Source organism: Procambarus clarkii, chromosome 30 (assembly GCF_040958095.1).
Source record: "Procambarus clarkii isolate CNS0578487 chromosome 30, FALCON_Pclarkii_2.0, whole genome shotgun sequence".
In the NCBI taxonomy this organism is placed as follows: Eukaryota; Metazoa; Arthropoda; class Malacostraca; order Decapoda; family Cambaridae; genus Procambarus; species Procambarus clarkii.
The window spans coordinates 17968572-17993725 of NC_091179.1; positions in this window are offsets into that span (position 1 = coordinate 17968572).

The window sequence follows — 25154 nt, forward strand, 5'->3', positions numbered from 1 at the left end:
TAGGCTCAGGAACCTGTACACCTGTTGATTGACGGTTGAGAGGCGGGACCAAAGAGCCAGAGCTCAACCCCCGCAAGCACAACTAGGTGAGTACACACACACACAACCACACAACCTTCAGCATATTCCTCGTTGAGCTTGTGAAAGGAGATTATTCAAAGCAAACATGAGTGCGTGTCCTCTGTGTAGTGATCTTACCACAAGTTTCGTAACACAAGAATAAGCAGACAATGGTCAAGCACAAACGTGTACAAGAGCAGGTGTCGGTATTGAGCAAGAAATGAACAACGTGCTGCTCAGGATAGCCAGCAGGAACATATATTACAAGTGAAGTGCATATATGTGTGTGTGGTCCCTTGTACTGCAGGAAGTTGAGTGGCATTTGCACGGACGGACGGACGGCCCCCCCACACACTCCGTTGTCCGGCCACAGGGACGAACGTTCCCTCCCACGACCTCCGTTGTCCGGCCAGGGGACAGACGCTTCCCACACTCCGTTGTCCGGCCAAGGGACGGACGCTTCCCTGTTTGTCCGGTCAGAAGAAGGACGCTCCCTCCCACTATCTCTGTTGGCTGCCAGGAGACGGACGCTTCCCTCTCTGTCCGGTCAGAAGAAGGGCGCTCCCTCCCACTACCTCCGTTGTCCGGCCAGGGGACAGACGCTTCCCACACTCCGTTGTCCGGTCAGAAGAAGGACGCTTCCCTGTTTGTCCGGTCAGAAGAAGGACGCTTCCCTCCACTCCCTCCATTTGTCTGGCCGGACTGACGTCAGCACCATGTAGGAAGTGGTATGGAGATAAAGCTTGCGGTCAGGTTCAGTGACCTGTGTGTGTTGAGTGTGTTTAATGCCATTATCCCGCACTGATGGTGAGATCATGGCCCGCTAAGTGTACTTGCCCGGGCGTTAGCGAGGGGCGCATGCGGACTAGGGCCCCACCACCATGGTAACATCAACGGAGATAAAGTGTGGACCTCCACACCTCTCCACCAACGTGCTGGTGGGGGCGGCACGTTGGTTAGTCCATTCTCACAACTGAAGTTTTCACTTAAGCAGGTTTGGGACCTGCATAATCGTCTTCTCTATACGTGGTTCTCTCTCTATGCGCGGTCGAGTAATCCCACTTCACAAAGATGAGGAGAAATATGTCTCCCTTCAACCTGTCCTCTCAAGTTAATATACTCTAATATCAACTTTTTTTTTCCGGAGTAATGAGCATAAGTTGTGTAAGTTCCTAAGCCTCTGCTTAGACCAATCCTACGCTTCCCAGGTCACGACAACTGGCGGGTTTATGTACGAGCTTAACAACACACACACATGTAAGAGCCATTTACGAATTTAGGTGCAAATTACAACTCTGCGACAAGAAGTGCCACAAGCTGTGACAATCTTATTGCTCTCTTGTGTTCCACGACGCTCGTCACTCACCTCTGAAGTACACTTTCCTTACACCAATTTACTCGGCACCGAGGGCTGAGGCCAGTGAGGAGGTTACAGTAGTTTTATGCCATTTTTTTGGTTATGCCAATTTTTGGTTATGTAAATTTTGGTTATGCCAGTTTTTTTGGTTATGCCCATTTTGGTTATGCCAATGTTGGTTATACCAATTTTTGGTTATGCCAGTTTTGGTTGAGGACCATCATGCGTGCGCTTAACTTCACAAGCCATAGAAAGTAACACCCCCAAGTTTTACAGGGCATGAACGCTGCTCATGTGCTCATTTACACGTGTGTGATGTTGGCCAGTCACCTGCCGGGCATGGCAACACTTACGATAACCAAAAACTATCCACCGTCATAGACCTGATATCTCACTACCCTTTCGCTGGGTTGAATGCCAAGAGAAATTATCTGGGTGGTACAATTGAGGTGTGACTGGCGAAGATCTAAGATTATCCATATCTCTCTCCCCCTAAGTTAGTCTAAGACAAGACCGTGAGCGTAGTGGCTGCAGATTAAGTCTGCAGTGGAGACAGCCACACATATTCTGAGCCGTCAGGTATAGTGTCGCTGTTGACAGGTCGCATGCGTCACTGACGGAGGTGTCAGGTGCCATGTAGGCAAGACTTTATCATACGCCAGGGGGGGCGCCCCTCTATCGCTCTATCTTACGAGGAAGTGACCAGTATTACTGCCCCAGCAAGTGCCCAGGGGACACTTACTGGGGCAATAATAGCACCAAACTGCTTGCTGCAATAAAGCACTTATACCATATTGAACCCAAATGCAAGACAAGCTTCGTACCTTAATCCATACTTTCGTTGTAATCAAACCCGCGTCTTCCAGAAAGTAGTCCCAAGGAGACGTCTGCGTAAGAAGACCCGCGCTCTACACAACACTGTTTCCTCCCTGAACGAGTACACAACAATGATTCCATCCATGCTTTGTAGCAATCGCTCGCTACCTCGTAACCATCTATGACCGCCAGTGGCCACAATGCGGGAGCATCAGCGTCGACCAATAGAAACTTCGGGCGAGCGGAGCAAAAATTGAAACCACTGAGCCTTCGTCTGTGTCCAGTTACCAGACCCGTTTTAATAAACAATAGCCAAACCCTCGTTCATCCATCCGACGCCCCTCCAATTGGATAAATTGGATGAAACATCACCTCACATCATGTGTTTGAATCGCACCTCCTAATCATTCGTCCTCCTCCTTCTCTCTCTCTCCTCCTTCTCTCTCTCTCTCTCTCTCTCTCTCTCTCTCTCTCTCTCTCTCTCTCTCTCTCTCTCTCTCTCTCTCTCTCTCTCTCTCTCTCTCTCTCTCTCTCTCTCTCTCTATCTCTCTCTCTCTCTCTCCCTCTCTCTCTCTCTCTCTCTCTCTCTCTCTCTCTCTCTCTCTCTCTCTCTCTCTCTCTCTCTCATGTCTTGCACCCCTCAACCAACCAGTCCAAGGCCAAACAAACACGCACTAATTTATATGCAAGAACTCTTTGCCAGCCGTGTTTGCTAAATGCCCGTCTATTGCAACTGTTTTTGTGAGTTTTGTGTAAATTACTTAAGGTGGAGCGCGTCCAGGCTGTGAATATTCATATTATACCTCTCTCGACTCCCTCTCTTATCTGCGCCCCTGCATGTCTGTGTCTGTGTGTGTGTGTGGGAGAAATTACCTGAGTGTAGTTGCCTAAGTGTAGTTACAGGATAATGGTCCCAATGCCAATCAGACCCAACGTCACTGGGTCCCAATGCCACTCAGCCCCAACGTCACTCAGCCCCAACGTCACTCAGGCTCAACGTCACTCAGCCCCAACGTCACTGAGTCCCAATGCCACTCAGCCCCAACGTCACTCAGCCCCAACGTCACTCAGGCTCAACGTCACTCAGTCCCAACGTCACTCAGCCCCAACTCCCAGCGTGGGGCCACGTGGTCAGTGTTCCAACAGGGGTTTCCTGGCACTGAGAATGGCTATATGACTTGGCACCCCACGTTCCTGGCTGGCACTGTGGCTCTCCTCACCTCACTCCCGCGCCCTGGCCCAAACTCGCAGCGACATCCACTGGCGACTGCGTGTGGAACACCCCATACTCATCCTGTGAGCCGTAGCGCAAAAAGGATTACAGAGGGCACAAAAGGTCTTTATCAGACCTCAACGGTGATAATTACATTAACAGTTACATCTATCCTTCACACCTTATAATTACAATGCCAGCTAGTTACAGAGAATGTTCTATTTCAAGAGTTATATATGTACAGTAAGGCATTATACATTAATGGTAGGTCTTATAGCTAATACATAATTGTTTAAGAAGTGGAGATATTACAGTCATAGGGGAACTGCTGTTTGTTATTATTAGTCTTCACAATACACTACTTGTTTCTTAATCTCATATGTCGTTTATCTACTGGGAGCGAGATATGGATACAGTGCAAGGATTTCAGGTATTTTATCCTTAGTAATAAGATAGGTTGCCATATCATACAGCGTGAGCTTAGATTTATCTCTAAATGGCTCAATTTTACTATAGTCCAAGATATAGTGTTCGAGTGTGTGTCCCTGTCTTTGTCCACAAACTTTACACTTTACTTTATCTAGATCCCTATACAAGCCCAACTGCCAGAGATACTTTTAGCCTTATTCGAGCTGTGACAACGTCTATTAGTCTGCTGACTTTGTTACTTGCCCCATACACATGTTTTACTTGACACATTTCATTGTGATAAACAGTGGACACTAGAATGTTCCTCCATCCGGGATTCTGCCTTAGAGGCTTTCAGGCATAATCCCACAGACGTAGCCTCGCTCCACTGGCCAATCGACCAAGATATCGTTCACTAGAATATCACTGGTTTCCCAGAACTACATTCTACTCGCACGTCCTTCCTGACCTTTCATTCACCGACCCCTACATGCCCAGGACTGCTCGCTGGATGTTACTGGAGAGCCTCAAGGCTTGCAAATGGGAATACCCTGGAAACACAAACCGAAACTGTCTCTATTTTCCGCTTGTTACAAGTTGTAATAAAGTTGTTACATCTTGGCTTAACGTTGTTACAACTTGCTATGTTGGTTGTTATAACTGGTTAGGTGGTCTTAAAACTTGTTCGAACGTTGTACCAACGTCGTAATTTCGGTGTGTATTTGGCGGGTAACAATTCTTCACCTTACTCCTTTCTTACAGCCTGAATATTGTGACAAGTGGTTCTACAGCCGCTGGCATTCGTTGAAATGTGTCTAGATCCATCAATCAAGATCCGCTCCCTGGCAAGGGACTAAATCTTGCAAATGTGAAAATTTTGTCTTAAGGGTGCTGCGTCGACCGTCTTGTACAATATACGCCCTCAGACTCTTCCTCCGAGGCCCCTCGCTTCATCACACCGTGTCTGTCTCCGCCAAATATGAGGTGCCTCGCTGTGTACATTTCTACTCCTCGAGATCTGGGAGAACAGAAACGTTCCTTGGACAAACAGACCGCCTTGAAGCTGCGATCAGTGGGCCCACACTGACCAATCAGGCCCAAGAGCTCCGGAGCCTGGACCGGTCTCTCAGGACGTGAACTCTCTCAGCCGAGCGACAACACTACACCCTTTGGCATATTTGAAACAAATCTAGATAAGACACTCCTCTGAAATTCAGGAATTACTCAGTAAATATACATCTGTTCTCTATATAATTTTAACAAAAGATTTGTCTTTGTCCATCTTACGTGTCTATTAAGATATATCACTCATAAACGCAGGAAGAGGGGTGTTAAGGCGACAGCATCCGTAACACAAATTTTGTATGTGGTGATCATGTCTTCCCTGGCTTTACCCCTTACAGTTATGTGAGGTTTAAAACCTTAATTCCTCTCTCGCAATTCGTACCTCTTAGTTCCGGGTTCTGTTTGGTGGCAAATCTGCTGAATTTCACAAGTTTCGTGTGTTGAGGGTCTCGACTCACTGTTGGTAATCTCAGGTTCGAATCCAGGGCGGGGCAAAAATGGTTGGGTACATTCCCTTCACCTAATGCCTCTGTCTCGCCTAGCAGAAACTTGGTACTCAGGTTCTAGGCAACTGTTGTGGGGTTGCATCCTGAGGGCAGTCCGTCCTCCTAAGGTTTCCCAACGTCAAGAAACTGTCGTACTAACGTGCTCTTATCCTAAACTACCAGAGGACCCAAAACAGAAAACGGGACAGTATGTCAATTTCGTGAGCCGCTACCACTTTCTAGTACGACTAAACTTTTAGCCTTAGGTAGAGTATACGTCAAAATTTCGACGTTCTGTTAGGAGTACACGTTGAACATCTCGCCATTCTTAAGTCTCTCACTTTATATCGACTCTGTTTCCAGTTGGTGGTGAGGGAGCCGGTCGGCCGAGCGGACAGCACGCTGGGCTTGTGATCCTGTGGTCCCGGGGTCGATCCTGGGCGCCGGTGACAAACAATGGGCAGATTTTCTTTCACCCTATGCCCCTGTTACCTAGCAGTAAAATAGGTACCTGGGTGTTAGTCAGCTGTCACAGGCTGCTTCCTGGGGGTGGAGGCCTGGTCGAGGACCGGGCCACGGGGACACTAAAAAAGCCCCGAAATCATCTCAAGATAACCTCAAGATAACCTCTCTCTTTTCCACTATCTTCCTAGTGAATCTTAGTTGTTTCTCAAGCATGTGCACTGGTCTCAGGCGGAGAGTTGAGTTGGTAGCTTTATGAGAGTCATAGAAATATGCCGCCTGCTGCCCACACTAGGCTGGTCGGGCGTTAACACCTAGAGCCCTGCCTTTCCTACTGTTGGTTATCTAATTCAGTGATTCAAAAGCCTCCTGTTCCCTGGAGAGCTTTCATATATATATATTATACAAGCTTCACTACCTATACCTCTAGTTCATTGTACTTATTCAGTGTCCTTGCGCTGAAGAAGTTTCTGCTAACATCTCTCATGGTTTATTTGTGGCATTTGTCAGTTATGTCCTCTTACTCCGTACTGTCTTATAGTGGAAATGTCTCTGTCTCTGTCTCTGTCTCTCTCTCTCTCTCTCTCTCTCTCTCTCTCTCTCTCTCTCTCTCTCTCTCTCTCTCTCTCTCTCTCTCTCTCTCTCTCTCTCTCTCTCTCTCTCTCTCTCTCTCTCTTTTCCTCATTCATAACAAAAAACACAGCACTGGAACATGTTCCAGTACTGTGGATCCCAAGTACTGCACCAAGTAATTCCAAGCACCAGGTTTCTCTGGTTAGACTAATATTGACCAGACTCTTGTTGGAGAACACATGGAAGGGGCCAGGACACCCGGACCCGCAACCACAGACTGAACACAGAGCGCGACCATCCTACCCAGCTTAAGCTTAACCCAACAATGTGCAGCTTTCTTATCGACTTTTGCAGTCATCGTGGTGCAGCTTGGAGTGCCGCCTTCAACATGGTATCCAAAGCATGTGTATATTTACTATTTGTGCTTGCAGAATCGAACTCTTAGCTCTTGGGCTCCGCCTTTCTAACCGATGTATTTTTTCCCCTATTATGTGTATTACATACATTTATCTCTAACACATGCCCACACACACATCCCCAGGAAATAGCTTGTAGCAGCTGTCTAACTCCCAGGTACCTATTTACCGATGGGTGAACAGCAAGGGTGAAAGAAACTTTGCCCATTTGTTTCCGCCTAGGCATGGAGTCGAACCCTGGGCTAAGGACTGTGACCCCGAGCACTATCCACTCAGCCGCGAGACTCTGTGTGTGTGTGTGTGTGTGTGTGTGTGTGTGTGTGTGCGAACTTGTGCATATGGTTGAACATTTCTGAGAACGTGGTTGTTCATGCAAGAATGCTCAAGGGAGAGCTGATTCAGGAAGGGTCGTGCATATTTATCTGCGAGAGGCATCTTCACATTTTCTCAGCATTAAAGTTTTTTTGCTTAGTCTTCTCTCTCTCTCTCTCTCTCTCTCTCTCTCTCTCTCTCTCTCTCTCTCTCTCTCTCTCTCTCTCTCTCTCTCTCTCTCTCTCTCTCTCTCTCTCTCTCTCTCTCTCTCTCTCTCTCTCTCTCTCTCTCTCTCTCTCTCTCTCTCCTCACAACGCCCAGATAAAGACGACTCTATTATTCCGTCAACGATCCTCCTCCTTGTTTCCTATATCTCAGGTGTTTACCTTACCTGAGTGCATTAATTAGATTACCCTCAGTAACCTCAATTCATTGAGCGCTTAATTTACCTGCAGAAATATTTCACATAGTATCGTTTCCTTTCACAAAGTGATAAAAAAGAGTTTTTTTATAGTAATCTTTTAATCTGAAATAAATTTGTTATTGGGAATGTAAATGACTTCACAGCACAACTTGTGGGTTGATATTGAGAAAAGTTTGATTTTACAGATATGTATATATGTGTGTGCGTGTGTGTGTGGACTTGTACATATAGGTCACATACCAACGTGGCTCCCCGGACTCCGGCCCGACGTCTCGACGCCACCAACAATGTGGTTGAGGTTCGAGTCCTCTCAATATCCTTTATCTAAATGACGTCTGAAAAAAAATGCCTGGTTGCGTCTTTGGTAATATTCAACTGCTTCCATGTGTGTGTGTGTGTGTGTGTGTGTGTGTGTGTGTGTGTGTGTGTGTGTGTGTGTGTGTGTGTGTGTGTGTGTGTGTGTGTGTGTGTGTGTGTGAGAGAGAGAGAGAGAGAGAGAGAGAGAGAGAGAGAGAGAGAGAGAGAGAGAGAGAGAGAGAGAGAGAGAGAGAGAGAGAGAGAGAGAGAGAGAGAGAGAGAGAGAGAGAGAGAGAGAGAGAGAGAGAGAGAGAGAGAGAGAGAGAGAGAGCTTAATACATATCTACTCTTACACCAAATGAATTATTTCACAATAAACAAATTGTTTACGAAATTTTTAAAATCATGCCTTTTTTCCTCTCTCGTCGCCTATAAACCTGAGAAATGCTCTGAGGCAATGCATGTATAAGCATAGACCCAGAGCCGCTATAAAAGAAGAAAATTGCATTTTTAAAATTTATTTTGCATAGTTTCCTTGTCGCTAAACAAGTTGGGCTGTAGTGGAGGTACTACTGTGTGTGTGGGGGGGGAGGGGGGGGGAAGGAGTTTGACTCACCTATGTGTGCATGCAGGATCGAGCCATAGCTCTAGGACCCCGCCTTTCTAACCACTGGTTGTTTAATACACTAACTCCTGATTTATTTTTATATAATATCTACTTTTGAGATTAGGAATAGAGTTTGGTCCTACAAGCTGCTCCTTGAGCTCATTCCATTTTCTTTCCCACTACTTTTATAATAAAACAAATATAATTTCTCTGAGACTCATGTGATTCTCAAGCTTCCATCCATGACCTCTTGTTATATTGCAATTCACTGTAAACATTTGTTTTTTTCCTCTTTCAATCCTTCAAGGTACTTTATATGTCTCTATCATGTCTCCTCTCCCCCCCCCTCCTGTTTTCTAGCGACGGTAGGAATAGTAGCTATAATTTTTCGTCATGTTCAATCCCCAACAATTCTGGAATAAGTCTCGTTGCAAACCTCTGAACCTTTTTTTTAGGGGCCCTCGATGCTCCATACTCAAAACTGGTCTCACGTAGGTGGTGTAGTGCGACCTAAATGCCTTCTGATTTAGGTTCCTGAATGATGTTCTAAGTTTTGCCATTTGTAAAGTACGCCGCTGATGTTATCCAGTCTACATGTGCCTCAGGTGATAGGTTTGGCGTTCAGTCCAAGGTCTCCGTCTCAGGTAGTTACAAGGAGGTGGTTTCCCGTCATTGTGTACTGTCCCTTTGGTCTCCTGTCACCTGCAGGCGATGAGTCACAATAACGTGGCTAAAGTAAGTTGACCAGACCACACACTAGAAGGTGAAGGGACGACGACGACGTTTCGGTCCGTCCTGGACCATTCTCAAGTCGATTGTGGTCCAAGGACGGACCGAAACGTCGTCGTCCCTTCACCTTCTAGTGTGTGGTCTGGTCAACTCCTGTCACCTGTTTCCACTTCCATCACCTTCTCACTCTCCCTCCACCACCATCACCATCACCATACCTCTCCTCCATCACCCTCTTTCAGGATGCTCCCTCCCTCTATCTCCCTCCCTTCTCCCTCATTCTCCTGCCTTAATAAAGCTGACCTACCCAGCACTTCCCCTCATTACCTGTAGAGACAGATGGAGGAATTACCTCATCCTCACCATGTATAGTAATACATCCCATTAATGAGCAAACAAAAAAATGGATGCTTGGACTAATGCATCAAGTGGTACTTGATTACATATGTGTCCAAATATGTTCTCCACCATATATATATATATATATATATATATATATATATATATATATATATATATATATATATATATACCTGCACCATATCCCCCAAGAATCTTTCACCCTACCTAAGCTAGGGAGCCGGTCGGCCGAGCGGACAGCACGCTGGACTTGTGATCCTGTTGTCCCGGGTTCGATCCCGGGAGCCGGCGAGAAACAATGGGCAGAGTTTCTTTCACCCTATGCCCCTCTTATCTAACAGTAAAATAGGTACCTGGGTGTTAGTCAGCTGTCACGGACAGCTGCCGCAGGGACACTAAAGCCCCGAAATCATCTCAAAATAACCTCAAGATAACCGTCTTGGTAAGCCCTAAGAACACACTCTAAGAACATATACTGTTCTTACACCAAGAATTTAAAAACACTCAATAACTTACCATTAAAAAAACCGACGTATTAGCGACAATTAAAACGTCGTTTTTCTTACGTTTAGACCCTACAAACACACACAGACGTAACTGGCCCTAATTCCCGCTTGTTACAACTTGTAATAGAGTTGTTACACCTTGTTACAACGTTTATATGACGAGTTAGAACGTTGTTACAACTTGTCAGGCGTTAAGACATGGTCGAAACGTTGTAGCAACGTTTCAGTTCCGTCGTGTGTGTGTGTGTGTGTGTGTGTGTGTGTGTGTGTGTGTGTGTGTGTGTGTGTGTGTGTGTGTGTGTGTGTGTGTGTGTGTGTGTGTGTGTGTGTGGCGGGCATCAGCTCCTATGGGTTAGGTGGGTTGCTTGGGTACGTACGCTTCTGGTTAGGCAAACAGTCGCATTTTTGTACGGAGTGGCAGATTGGGAGGACGTGTTAGATATGCAACACAGTCTATAAATTGTCTATTTCTAACCCATTGTCTATTTTCTACAAATATAATCTAGCAATACCCCTATCTATCTATCTATCTATCTATCTATCTATCTATCTATCTATCTATCTATCTATCTATCTATCTATCTATCTATCTATCTATCTATCTCTTTGTGTGCATTTTATTGTCAGGAAATATATTGAATTAGGAACACCAATTCAGGGGGTCAGGCAAAACTTAATGAAATATAAAAAGTTAAGCGTGGAGGCGGGTGAGTGTAAATCCCAAAAAGGTTCGAGGAGCGCCTGGAGAAAAGGTCATGAATGTTGATGTTGTGGTCGCTGGTTCGAGTCGCCCCCATAACCCCCTCCCTCTCCCCCTCCCCCCACCCCCTAACACCAATTATGAATGAATTCTTTTAAATAATAATAAGAAAAAATGCAACAATTTTTCTATTTAGAGTTTATTTAGAGTCTGAATTGCAGGTTCAAGAGTTCGGATTGTTTAACAAGAGGCTATAGAGGTTAATTATCCAAACTGTCCTCTTACACAAGAACGTCGCTTTTCGCGCGTAGGCGTTACGTAAGGCCAAACAAATTGTAGTAGAAAATGGAAGCGACTCGTGAAAGTGATATACTGTCCCGTTTTCTGTTTTGGGTCCTCTGGTAGGTTAGGATAAGGGCACTTTAAACTGTTTTCTTGAAGTTTTGAAACCTTAGGAGGTTATCTTGAAGTTATCTTGAGATGATTTCGGGGCTTTTTTAGTGTCCCCGCGGCCCGGTCCTCGACCAGGCCTCCACCCCCAGGAAGCAGCCCGTGACAGCTGACTAACACCCAGGTACCTATTTACTGCTAGGTAACAGGGGCATAGGGTGAAAGAAACTCTGCCCATTGTTTCTCGGCGGCGCCCGGGATCGAACCCAGGACCACAGGATCACAAGTCCAGCGTGCTGTCCGCTAGGCCGACCGGCTCCCTTGACAGGCTTGAATTATCAGGAGGAAAGCACTAAGCCAGAATGGCTATACAGAACTTGGATTTCAGTAGCTACAAGGAAGGAATTATCAAGGAAAAGCGCCAAGCCATCACGACTATATAGCACTGGGAAGGGGTCAGGATAAGGATTTGGGATGGGACGGGGGAAAGGAATGGTGCCCTCAACCACTTGTGGACGGTCGGGGGATTGAACGCCTATCGGCATGAAGCGAGACCATCGCTCTACCGTCTAGCCCAAGTGGTTGGGTTCCAATAGCCAGAAGAAAACATTTTAAGATACGACTGAACCGACCAATCCGAAAGCATTTGATTCGACATTTCTATGAAGCTCGCGAATGATTGGTGGAGGACGGGAACGTATAGAAAACGCAAGTCGGAAGGTTGTATGTTACATCTTCGAGGTAGGGGGCCCCTAGTGAAGAGTAGTGGCCCCTGGCGAGACGTAGGGGCCCCTAGTGAAGAGTAGTGGCCCCTGGCGAGACGTAGGGGGCCCTAGTGAAGAGTAGTGGCCCCTGGCGAGACGTAGGGGGCCCCTAGTGAAGAGTAGTGGCCCCTGGCGAGACGTAGGGGTCCCTAGTGAAGAGTAGTGGCCCCTGGCGAGACGTAGGGGGCCCCTAGTGAAGAGTAGTGGCCCCTGGCGAGACGTAGGGGGCCCCTAGAGAAGAGTAGTGGTCCCTGGCGAGACGTAGGGGGCCCCTAGTGAAGAGTAGTGGCCCCTGGCGAGACGTAGGGGGCCCCTAGTGAAGAGTAGTGGCCCCTGGCGAGACGTAGGGGGCCCCTAGAGAAGAGTAGTGGCCCCTGGCGAGACGTAGGGGGCCCCTGGTGAAGAGTAGTGGCCCCTGGCGAGACGTAGGGGGCCCCTAGAGAAGAGTAGTGGTCCCTGGCGAGACGTAGGGGGCCCCTAGTGAAGAGTAGTGGCCCCTGGCGAGACGTAGGGGGCCCCTAGTGAAGAGTAGTGGCCCCTGGCGAGACGTAGGGGGCCCCTAGAGAAGAGTAGTGGTCCCTGACGAGACGTAGGGGCCCCTAGTGAAGAGTAGTGGCCCCTGGCGAGACGTAGGGGGCCCTAGTGAAGAGTAGTGGTCCCTGGCGAGACGTAGGGGGCCCTAGTGAAGAGTAGTGGCCCCTGGCGAGACGTAGGGGGCCCTAGTGAAGAGTAGTGGCCCCTGGCGAGACGTAGGGGGCCCCTAGTGAAGAGTAGTGGCCCCTGGCGAGACGTAGGGGCCCCTAGTGAAGAGTAGTGGCTCCTAGCGAGACGTAGGGGGCCCTAGCAAGACGTAGGGGGCCCTCGCTAGACGTAGGGGGCCCTCGCTAGACGTAGGGGGTCCTCGCTAGACGCAGGGGGCCCTCGCTAGACGTAGGGGGCCCTCGCTAGACGTAGGGGGCCCCCAGCGAGGAGTAGGGGCCCCCAGTGAACGAGCTCGCCTGCTCGGAGTCACATACCGCTGCGATAATTCAACATTTCTGTTGTTGACCCATCATGTCTCCACGACTTGACCTTCGTGTTAGGTTCCTGAGACTGCAATACAGCCAAGGGAAGCCCATTTTACCTGAATTTACCTGAAGAATACTATTCCCCCCTCTAGTGGTAGAAAGAAAGCCAGCGGCTTGTCAAAGATTCTCCCATTATTCTTTGAGGATTATCGAAATAAAACTGATTTTTTGCTCTTAATGGGGATTCTATGGAGTTTCTCAAGCCGTTTGGGCATGACGTGTTGCTTGAGTTTAAGAGGCGTTAGGCTCCATGTATGGCAATGAAATGACGGTGCTGGATGCTGCCTCTTCCTTTACCACGCTGCCGACTGATGCTGCCATCTCCCGGATAATCTCAGCACTACCTATACTCGCCCGGCTAAGATGTGTTTTGTAAACATTACAATACATAAGAACTCGATAAATTGACCTCAATTCTCTCTCTCTCTCTCTCTCTCTCTCTCTCTCTCTCTCTCTCTCTCTCTCTCTCTCTCTCTCTCTCTCTCTCTCTCTCTCAGAATAGTTAATATGAGAGCAGAGTTAAAATAACAAACCAGAAGTGAGAGAATTTTCTCCATTAGCTCAGTTTTCGGCGTTGTGTAGATCTCAAGAAATTTCAAATCAAATGAAATTTCATCAAATTTCAAGCTAAACTTTTAAATAAGCTGCACTCGCCTGAGGTCTATAGAAGGAGAGGGAAATGTGATTACGCATTTTGGGTCTAAAACGTACCCAACACCATCAAAATTTTCAATATGTACCCAAATCAAATTAATGTTTAATCAACCAATTAATCCACGGGATAGATGGGATCTATCAGTTGGTTTTGTAAATGCACCCAAGACAGTGTACACTCTACATTATCACTACAGTTAACACTGAAAAGCATCATTCAGTTTGCCATCTGACGCTGTATAGGTCGCATCCTAGCTCTTGGTCTCCACCTCTAACATCAGCCCTTTTAAATGAACAAATCCACAAGGGCCGTGACGAGGATTCGAACCTGCGTCCGGGAGCATCCCAGACACTGTCTTAATCGACTGAGCTACGACAGGGTTAAAAAGAGTTGAAACCGAAGTTCTACGGCGAATCCTCGTCACGGCCCTTGTGGATTGGTTCATTTAATGCATCACGTTAGTGTGATCTCTGTGTGTAATCAGCCCTTTTAACTCACTTGGGTCGGCCTCTCTGGAACATGGGAGTTCTGTAATTACTAGTTAATCAAAGAGCAATTGTATGACTTTAACTGGGGTCAATAGTCCTTGTTTGACGTGGTTAAGACGGGCACTTTCCACTTGGGTTGAAACAGGCACAACTTACTGGTACTTTTTTTTAATAACTTGTAAACTGTTACTGTGCAATCACTATACTTGTACACCTAGGGAAACCACTTTTGCAACTCTGTGCAACCTCACCAAACTTGACAACACTGTCCCTGATGGTTGGTACAATGTCCACCTGACAACACTGTCGCCAGGCTCGTTAAAGCAGCGGCCGTTCCATAAACGCAGCCGTCAATTTTTACGTATTGTACATTTAAAATAATTAAGTAGGCTAGTTTTACGTTAGGTGTTTAGGTTCTGTTGGCGATTATTGGTATTTGAAGTAGGTGGATGAAGCATTTACAGCGTTGTGGTTCGAACAGTGGACTATTCGAACGAAGCACTGTTCGAGAAGTATTCGAACGTCATCGGTTGTGAATCGTGTATCAACAGAGTGCCGGATTAACGGCTGGATTATTTGGCGATTAGATTAACGGGCATTTGGCCTCTGTTGATGAGGACGGGCTGAATTTTTCATCCTCTTTGGCTTGTGAATGAGTTGATTTTCATTTCCAACCTCATCACTAAGCTTCACTCACCTCAATACACTCGTCTTGGCCATTATATACAATAAATTCTGGACGATACTGCTTGACTAATATATTAAAAATTAATTACTATGTGTTATATTTTCTGCATTTATTTCATAGTGACTTTATTTGAAATCCAATTTTTTTCTTTATCTTGCTGTTCGATTATTTTTAGATAACTGTAGACCGTCTTCTTGCTGGCTTGACTGTCCGGTTTCTTCTGTCAAACTGTCTAAGTAGATTGACGGTAAGATTGTCTTTAAGTCTTTGTAATACTATCTGTCTATTGGCCTATGTACCATTCTTTGTCTGAGTCGATATATTACTGTTAGTCTGAAAATATGTATATATTTGTATATATATTATATACTCAATATGTATATATTTCTTCTACTTTTTCTGTATCTGTGTGGGGACTCATCTGGATGTGTCTGTACGGTGGAGCGTCAGCTCTTGGGCCTCGATTTTCGAACAATGGTAGTTTAATGGAATGATTGTTTACTGTGTTGTGTGTGTGTGTGAGTGTGTGTGTGTGTGTGTGTGTGTGTGTGTGTGTGTGTGTGTGTGTGTGTGTGTGTGTGTGTGTGTGTGTGTGTGTGTGTGTGTGTGTGTGCGTGTGTGTGTGTGTGTACGTACGTGCGTGTATGTGTTAGTTTACAGGGGTATGTCAGCTTTGCTGTTTATCTGCTTGGCTGTGTTTATGTTTGCATGTATACTGTACCTATCTATGTGGCTGTCTGTCTGTCTGTATACCTATTTGTATGGCTGTCTATACGTATGTATACCCGTTTGTGTGGCTAACTGTCTGCATGTATACCTGTTTATCTCTATATAGTATTTTTTGTCATCTCTTCATCTACTCTAACTCCCTCTTTCACATCACCACCATCTCCTTCCCTTCAATGATTATCGTCCTACTGTCTCTTACTTCTCCTCTTCCTGTACCGTCCTCTACCTCTCCTCCTCTTCACTAGCTCTCATCAGCGTCCATCGCCGCATAAGGAGCGAAGCTTGATGTAAACAATTAGCAAATGGATCATTATACCGCCCTCTTCACTGTACAAATAGTGACCGCCTGATTACTGCCACACCTGTTGCTCCGACGGCTACGTGCTTAGAGTTAACTTCTCCTCCTCCCCTGAAGCACAAAGTCTGCTTGCAAGGGTTGGCTCTCTACCACCAGAACCCTGCCATGAATTAGGGGGAATTCGTGGCGCAGAGTTCCAGGTAGTTTCTTGTGAGTATCCTCACAGATCTGAAACCTACATCTATGGACAGCACAAAACGTCCACTAGACTGTGCGACACAGTGGTTGCAAGGATCAGGTTGGGTTACCGTTACCTGTGGCAGGTGGCTGCAGGTGACGGGTCTCCCATTCCTGAGCACTCCAGTTGCAAACTCCGTGAGCAGGAACTACGGCATGATCTCCCGCACTACATCACTGAACGCCCAGTTATTAGACCTTTCAGACCAGTTGGCATGAGGTACCTGGAGCTTTGCAATTACTTTATTCACTCTTGTATTCTTGAAGACATCCTCACAGTATACCCAAAATTTGCCAGTGCAGGCTATTAAACACATGGCTCTGTATGACTAACCATCCTGCGAGATGGGGACTTGTATTACCACTGCTACCTTATTCAATCTTGTGTTGTTGATATCCTCAAAATGCATCCGGAGTCTGCCAGTGCAGACCGCTTATCACATGCCTCTGTATGACTAACCATCCTGTGTGATGGGGATTTTTTAGCATCACCTAGTTAGCTTTTTTGACACACTGTACTCCACTTCATATAGTCTAGGGCCAGATTCACGAAGCAGTTACGCAAGTACTTACGAACGTGCACATCTTTCCTCAATCTTTGACGGATTTGGTTACATTTATTAAACAGTTTACAAGTATGAAAACTTCCCAATCAACTGTTGTTATTGTTATAAACAGCATCCTGGTGTTTCCGAACTCATTAACCGTTTAATAATTGTAAACAAAGCCGCCAAATTTTGAGAAAAGATGTACATATTCGTAAGTGCTTTCGTAACTGCTTCGTGAATCTAGCCCCAGGGTAGCTGCACTAATGCAGATGTACCTCGTGTACTAATAATAAAAAAAAATGAGGGAGCATACAGAAGTCAGAACACGTCTGGGGAATTTAATTGAAGTCCTCTTGCTTTGTGGGTTGAGAGATAAGGGGGGAGCATGATGAGTCCCCCATGAACTAGGGGCAAACCCATGAACTAGGGGGAGAAACCCATGAACTAGGGGGGAGTAACCCATGAACTAGATACAGCGACAAAAGAGCTCATATACCACAACAAAATAGCCCATACGCCACTACAAAAGCTGCCACAAGGGCCCTGTTCCCATCAATCTTGCATGCAATCATCCTTCTTGCAAATCAATCAAAATTTTCATAAAATGGCCAAATTTATTTAAAAAAAAAATTGTTGCTCCCCACCTCTGCTCAACAGCAAGTCACGAGGCTAAAAAACCTAATATTATGTTGCAAAATTGCACACACACCCATTGCGAATGGCGTGCAAATAATGCACTCTATACCTCGGGTAATTACCCAGAGCTCATTTACCAGCGGGAAGAGAGTGTTATAATCGTTCGAGGTCGCGTTAAGAACCGCCCAGGTACACCCAGGTGATTGACAGGTGACGGATTGAAATTTTAAGTGGAACTACCTGGCAGCACCTGGCTCCTGGTAGATAATCTACCCACCTGGGGCGCCTGGCAGCTGGGTAGACACCGCTTCGGATTCCTGAGGTTCCGGGTTCGATCCCCGGTGGAGGCGGAGGCAAATGGGCAAAATGTTTCTTTCACCTTGATGCCCCTGTTACCTAGTAGTAAATAGGTATCTGGGAGTTAGACAGCTGCTACGGAGCTGCTTCGTGGGGGTGGAGGCCTGATTGAGGACCGGGCCGCGGGGACACGAAGCCCCCGAAATCATCTGAAGATAACCTCAAGATAACCTGTCAAGACCTGGTTCCTGGTGGATAATCTTCCGACCTGGCAGGACCTAGCTCCTGGCTCCTGGCTGAGGGCCAGGCGGGTCTTTTTGATCGAAAACCATACTATCTGTCTGTTAATATATTATAACTCTAAAGGTGTTCTACCCATTTGGTTTTAACTATTTTTCTAGTTACTTGTTAACTAGTTTTTTAGTTAATAATTAAAAACCAGTTAACTAGTTTTTCTAGATGTGTGTGTGTGCACGCGCGCGCCCGTGAACGCGTGCCAACAACCTATATCTACTCACATAGCTGTGCATGTGCGGAGTGCGAGCCTCAGCTCCTGGGCCAAGTTCATATAGATATCAAGATATCTGTATGAGTTCAAGATATCTAAGTCTGACGGATATCACTGGATTTTAATCAGGGCATCTTTTTCTAAACTTATCTTTAGCTCGTTGCTCTAACATGTAAATAGCCACACAATCGACTTGAGAATGGTCCAGGACGGACCGAAACGTCGTCGTCCCTTCAATTTCTAGTTTGTGGTCTGGTCAACATACTTCAGCCACGTTATTGTGACTCATCGCCTGCATGTAAATAGCCCCTTCCTCATATTTTTTTATGTAACTTGACCTTTGTTCCCTGGTTCTGATCCTTCTGCGGAGTATTTTTAAGATGGTGATCAGGTCTCCTCTTGTTATGTATATGTGCCACTGGGGAGTAAAGTGATAGACACACTATCATGAACGAGCATAGAGAGGATGTGGAGGTGAGACACTACAGGTGGAAGATTGGTGATTGATTAAAGATTAAGCCACCCAAGAGGTGGCACGGGCATGAATAGCCCCGTAACGGGTGGAAGACTGTAGTTCTCCACTTTGTAGTTGCTCACCACAGACTAGCTACAGGTGAGGGAGCCACACAGGTGAGAGAGCCACACAGGTGAGAGAGGGAAGTTGTTGTTTAAGATTCAGCTACTGGGAACAAAAAGTTCCAAGTAGCACGGTCTATGGTGAGCCCGTAGTGGAGTTACCTGGCACAGGAGCGGGGCAAGTAGCACGGTCTATGGTGAGCCCGTAGTGGAGTTACCTGGCACAGGAGCGGGGCAAGTAGCACGGTCTATGGTGAGCCCGTAGTGGAGTTACCTGGCACAGGAGCGGGGCAAGTAGCACGGTCTATGGTGAGCCCGTAGTGGAGTTACCTGGCACAGGAGCGGTGCTGTAACTGGAAGAGAGAGAGAGAGGTGAGTGATGCCTCGCCACTCTACCTGTCAAGTGGATCATTACTGTAATTACCTCACCCTGGCGGAGTGCCTTGACGGCGCGGCGCGGCGCGAGACAGGCTGCTTGCTCCTAATCTAAGAAACCTAAGTGACAGACAGGCTTCCTGTCAAGACAACACCGTCGTTCCTCAAAACCAACAGGTTGCCAAACCCGTACATCTTTCAACAATCTGTTTTGCGGCTTTAATTTACAATTTATGAAACAAGTCTTATGAGCTTCGGAGTTCACAGACTGTTCATAAATCTGTAAACAAACAGGTGTCGTAAATGCAGGTGTAAATGCTTGATGAATTCTGACTACGGGTCGTGTAGTCAAGATCGCTTGTTGTACCCGCTTGTTGTACCCGCTTGTTGTACCCGCTGGTTGTACCCGCTTGTTGTACCCGCTCGGTGTACCCGCTCGGTGTACCATCATTCCCCCCCCCCCTGGTCCCTGCCTACGACTGCAGCTGTGAAAACCTTACAATTTGTGCTACATAACTTCTCATCGTGGCCTCCAACGTGTTCATTTAGCATCACAAAGATGTTCCGTATTAAAATTAAGTGCTTCGAGGCGCAGTTACCAGATGTTCTTGAACATCTTGTGAACGCTTCTTTACGGGGGGCGGGGGGGGGGGGATATTAGACGTACGAGGATGGAAAAATACGTCACTTTTTAAGGGGAAATATTAGACGTACGATGATGGAAAAATACGTCACTTTTTAAGGGGATATTAGACGTACGATGATGGATAAATACGTCACTTTTTAAGGGGAAATATTAGACGTACGATGATGGAAAAATACGTCACTTTTTAAGGGGAAATATTAGACGTACGATGATGGAAAAATACGTCACTTTTTAAGGGGAATATTAGACGTACGATGATGAAAAAATACGTCACTTTTTAAGGGGAAATTTTAGACGCATGAAAGCAGAAAAGTACACCACCTACTTATCGTATATAGTTTAATGTGTCTTAACCTTACTTAAAGCTTAACCTTACTAAACTTACTTACTTACTTACTAATCTTACTAAAGCTTAACCCAGGCTAACGCAACGTTATTTGTGCTATTTTTACATTGTTACAACGTTGTTACAACGTTAATACAACGTTGTAACGGCCTAATTGCGTTAAAAACCCGTTCTGTATATGTGTGTGTGTGTGTGTGTGTGTGTGTGTGTGTGTGTGTGTGTGTGTGTGTGTGTGTGTGTGTGTGTGTGTGTGTGTGTGTGTGTGTGTGTGTGTGATGGAAAGCAGTTTAGAGAGCAGCTGAGGGGGCGGGGAGGGGGGGGCAGCGCTCCTCCAGACCCTTGTCGAGCACCCGGTGAATGCACCAACTCGTCCTCCTAAATAGAACGTCGTATTTTGACGTATACTCCACCTAAGGCCAAAAAATCGTCGTACTAGAAAATGGGCAGCGGCTCGCGAAATTGACCCAGTGTCCCGTTTTCTGTTTTGGGTCCTCCTGGCAGGTTAGGATCGGGTCACGTTAGCACGACAATTTCTTGACGTTGGGAAAACCTTAGGAGACCCTGGTGAACCCGTCGTCTGCACAGTCTAGTAAACACCTGCTAAGAATATGTGACCAGTAAACAACTGCTAGATATGTGACTAGTAAACACCTGCTAAGAATATGTGACTATTAAACAACTGCTAAGAATATGTGACTAGTAAACACCTGCTAAGAATATGTGACTAGTAAACACCTGCTAAGAATATGTGACTTAAACAACTGCCAAGAATGTGACTATTAAACAACTGCTAAGAATATGTGACTAGTAAACAAATGCTAGATATGTGACTAGTAAACAATGGCTAAGAATATGTGACTAGTAAACACCTGCTAACAATATGTGACTAGTAAACACCTGTTAAGAATATGTGACTATTAAACAACTGCTAAGAATATGTGACTAGTAAACAACGGCCAAGAATATGTGACTAGTAAACACCTGCTAACAATATGTGACTGTCTAACATAAAACTGTGCTGCTGTTAGAATTAACTGTTCAAAATAAACGCGCACCTCACTACAGTTACTTTATATAACTCTCTTAAGTTATTTTTACAGGTTTTAAAAAGCCACTTACAAACTTTCCATCATAACTCCAAACTGCAAATAGTTGACATTGCTCACACGGGTTTAATATATCAGAACATGAAGACTGTGCTGGTCGAGCAGGCTGTTGTGTCCGCACTGCAATTTAGAGGCATAATAATTGTACTCTTCAAGAGGGATAAAATCAGCCCCAAGTGAACATAAGCCTCGTTGCAACCAGGCCGGAGTCTAATGTTTGCAATACTGGCTACTTGAAACAGATCTACTACCTATCTAATCTACTACCCTTTACTTCAAGATTATAGTTTAAGATTTTCCCGCAGCTCAAAGAAGGCGAAGATAAGGAATGTTTGTGGAGGAGGATTTGAAACCCCAAGTTGAATGCTTATTTTTTTTCGTCTTATACATAATAAATGTCTCGATAAACACAAGCGAACAGACACACACACACACAAAAAAAAAGGAGTCTGAAAATTATGATATGAATTTAGGACTGATAACTCTATTGTCTGCTGCTTGGTATAAGATTTGTTCACTGATTGTTGGGAGGATTACAGTGTTTGATTGTATTAATAATGTTTTATATATTGTCGTCGTATAACATGGCGCGTATATTTGTTCTAGAGTTATATATTGCAGGTTCTGTACATGTAACTTAATTATACATCTGGAATTTCATAAAAATATACCCCTGGAAGAGGGGTTAGACAGCTGGTGTGGGGCTATACCCCTGGAAGAGGGGTTAGACAGCTGGTGTGGGGTTACACATGTGTATCCACCCCCCCACCCCCTGGCTGACACCTACATTCGCTTCCAACCCGTTCTCGCACTTTCTTACAGTCAATATTGACTTATTAAATACGTGCATATGTGCCATACTAAATATACTAGTTTACCTTGAAAAGCTTCATAGAAAACACCGACCTTACCTAACCTTCTTAGTATGTTAAGATAAGCATCTTATTGCTTCGTAATTACAATTATTACTTAACCTATAATAAGTTAAGTAATAATTGTAATTACGAAGCAATAAGATGCTTATCTTAACATACTAAGAAGGTTAGGTAAGGTCGGTGTTTTCTATGAAGCTTTTCAAGGTAAACTAGTATGTTAAGTATGTCACATATGCACGTATTTAATAAGTCAATATTGACTAAAGGAAAGTGTGAGAACGGGTTGTCGCTTCGGAGCTGATCAAGCAGGTGGGGCGGCCAACCACAGGGAAACAGCAAAATCACTCAAGTACAGGCGACTGGAAGGTCAATACACCTTTGTTCCCATAGCGTCTGAGACGCATGGCCCCTGGGGTAGGAGTGCCTTGGGATTCCTCAAAGAATTGGGCTCCAAGCTCATTGACGTCACCAGAGACCCAAGAGCTGCCAATTTCTTGTTCCAGCGCCTCAGTGTGGCGATCCAGAGAGGAAATGCCTGCTGCATCCTCGGTTCCTGTCCGGAAGCGGAGGAGCTTCAAGTGATCCATAACCAATAAATACTCATCGTATTAACTAATGTACATTTTGAAACCTTTAAATACCTAATAAAACAGCAAAAAATTTAAATATGTTTAGTTTTCAAGATTTTAGTAAAATGGATAAGCATAAAATTTCTATCTTAAGCAAAATACAAGGATAATACTTACTGGAGCCATAACCTATAAAAGTCTTAAAGAACATCATATGCTAACCAGCGCATCTTGTTGAACGTGTTTCATAATTGTGCAACAAAAATGAAGATTTCTTAAGGAATTCTGCGACGCTCAGCATCCTAAATACAATTAATTTTCTCGCTGTTCGTAATTATCTAAGGAGTTTATATTTTTGTTAAACATGTAATATTCTGAATCTAAAATCTCACTGGATAATGTGAATCAAACTCGTATATATATGTATCTAATGGAGCCTGGGATTTAGTACCCATAGTCTGTCTTTATCTACCCTATCAATTTGAGGATCTGGTATGTGGTGATCATGTCCTTGAGAGCTATGCTCTCAAGCACACACTATCCTGTGTCTGTGGTACACTGCTGTGTATAGCATACAACAGGGCGGGTAGCACGCACGCACGCACGCACGCACACACACAGATTGTTGAGAGACGGGACGAAAGAGCCAGAGCTCAACCCCCGCAAGCACAACTAGGTGAATACATACAGGTCCGAGTGGACAGCGCTCGAGTCGTAGCCCAAGGGACGCAGTTCGATTCCTGGCCAAAGCAGAAACAAATGGGTCGAGTTTCATTCACCTGACGCCTCTTTTCACCAAGCAGTAAATCGGTACCTGAAAATTAGACAACTGTTACGGACTGCATTCAGGATAAATTTTAATATTTCTTAAAACCTTTAAATTAGACCTACCTTGACCAGCCTATGTCCGTCCTGTACCCCAGACCAGTCCCCTTGCAAAGTTGAGTGAGGCTAGCCCTAAACGTCTGGCCTCTTACCACAGACATTCTCTCTTAAAGAGTACAGATATGACAGGGAAAATAAGTCTCAGAAGGCGACATATTATCAAATCAAATGTTTATTTAGGTAAAGTACAAAATCTGTATCACATACAAGGGGTCATACAGATTTTGATGAATTTATAGATAGAGCTAGTACATACAATGCCTAAAGCCACTATTACGCACAGCGTTTCAGGCAGAAACGCTTATATAGACAATCGATGGCAAGAAAGGCGGGGTCCAAGAGCTAGACAGCTCGATTCTGCAGGCAAAAATATACCTAAATAGGCACAACTAGTGAAAACACACCACGGGTGCCTGTCTCAGGTCAGTAGACGTTAACCTCTGGAGATGCTAATCACCAATCCGTTAACAACCAACGCGTCCTCCACGACCCGCCGGCACCTTATTATCACCACACAATCAATTACCGCTCCCCTTAACCACTCCAAGGCCCCTTAACTACTCCAGGGACCCCCCCTTAACCCCACTCCAGTCCCCCATAACTCAGGCGCCACGTGTAATTCATGGTACCATTTGGAAACGAATATAGGACGTAATATATCTGGGCTGTGAAGTATATATATTACCTGGAGATAGGAGGCGGGCAGCCGAGCGTGCCGGCACGCGACGACCTGCCACATGCGAGCAGCAACAGGCGGGTGAATCAGGGAGAGTGGGGGGGGAGGGGGAGGGTGTGTGATCAACCCACACATCAGGAAATGGAGAAATGACGACGTTTCGGTCCGTTCTGGACCATTATCAAGTTGTGTGGTAGAAGAGAGGTTGTTGTTGTTATAGATTCAGCTACTCGGAACACGTTCAGAGTAGCTCTCTCTCTCTCTCTCTCTCTCTCTCTCTCTCTCTCTCTCTCTCTCTCTCTCTCTCTCTCTCTCTCTCGCTCGCTCGCTCGCTCTCTCTCTCTCTCTCTCTCTCTCTCTCTCTCTCTCTCTCTCTCTCTCTCTCTCTCTCTCTCTCTCTCTCTCTCTCTCTCTCTCTCTCTCTTTCTCTCTCTCTCTCTCTCTCTCTCTCTCTCTATTAAGGACGAATCACCGCTCTGGTCGTTCGTGTGGTTGGTGTAACTGGCCAGGATACGATCGTGCAGGAGTAATTAATAGATGTTCAATAGATCGATCTATTGAGGTGAATTCCTATCATATTGCATCCCCATTTCCTCATATCTGTTCAATTCCCATTCCCATATCTGACTCTTAAGATTCCCCATTCCCTGTTTATCCTTCCAAGGGCTTAGAGTACTCGTATAAATATATCTCACTACCCCCAAATTAATTTTCAAATTAATTCAAATCATCCCCTAAACTACTCACCAGCACAAATCACCAAATAACAGGTCAACTGTCCACTCTTCTAGTGCCCTCAGCGTATCCTTATATAAACAGCCTGATACCTGGGAAAAAAAAATACCTGATACCTGATACAAAAAATCATTTAATGTGGGTTAATTGGATTCGTAAATTCCGGGCAAGGCAAAGAGATGCGTATTTTTTATGGCGAGGAAGATCGGGAGAACCGGTTGCTGTACGATGGGGGGTTCGACTCCTCGCCAGGCGGTGGACGGAACGTCT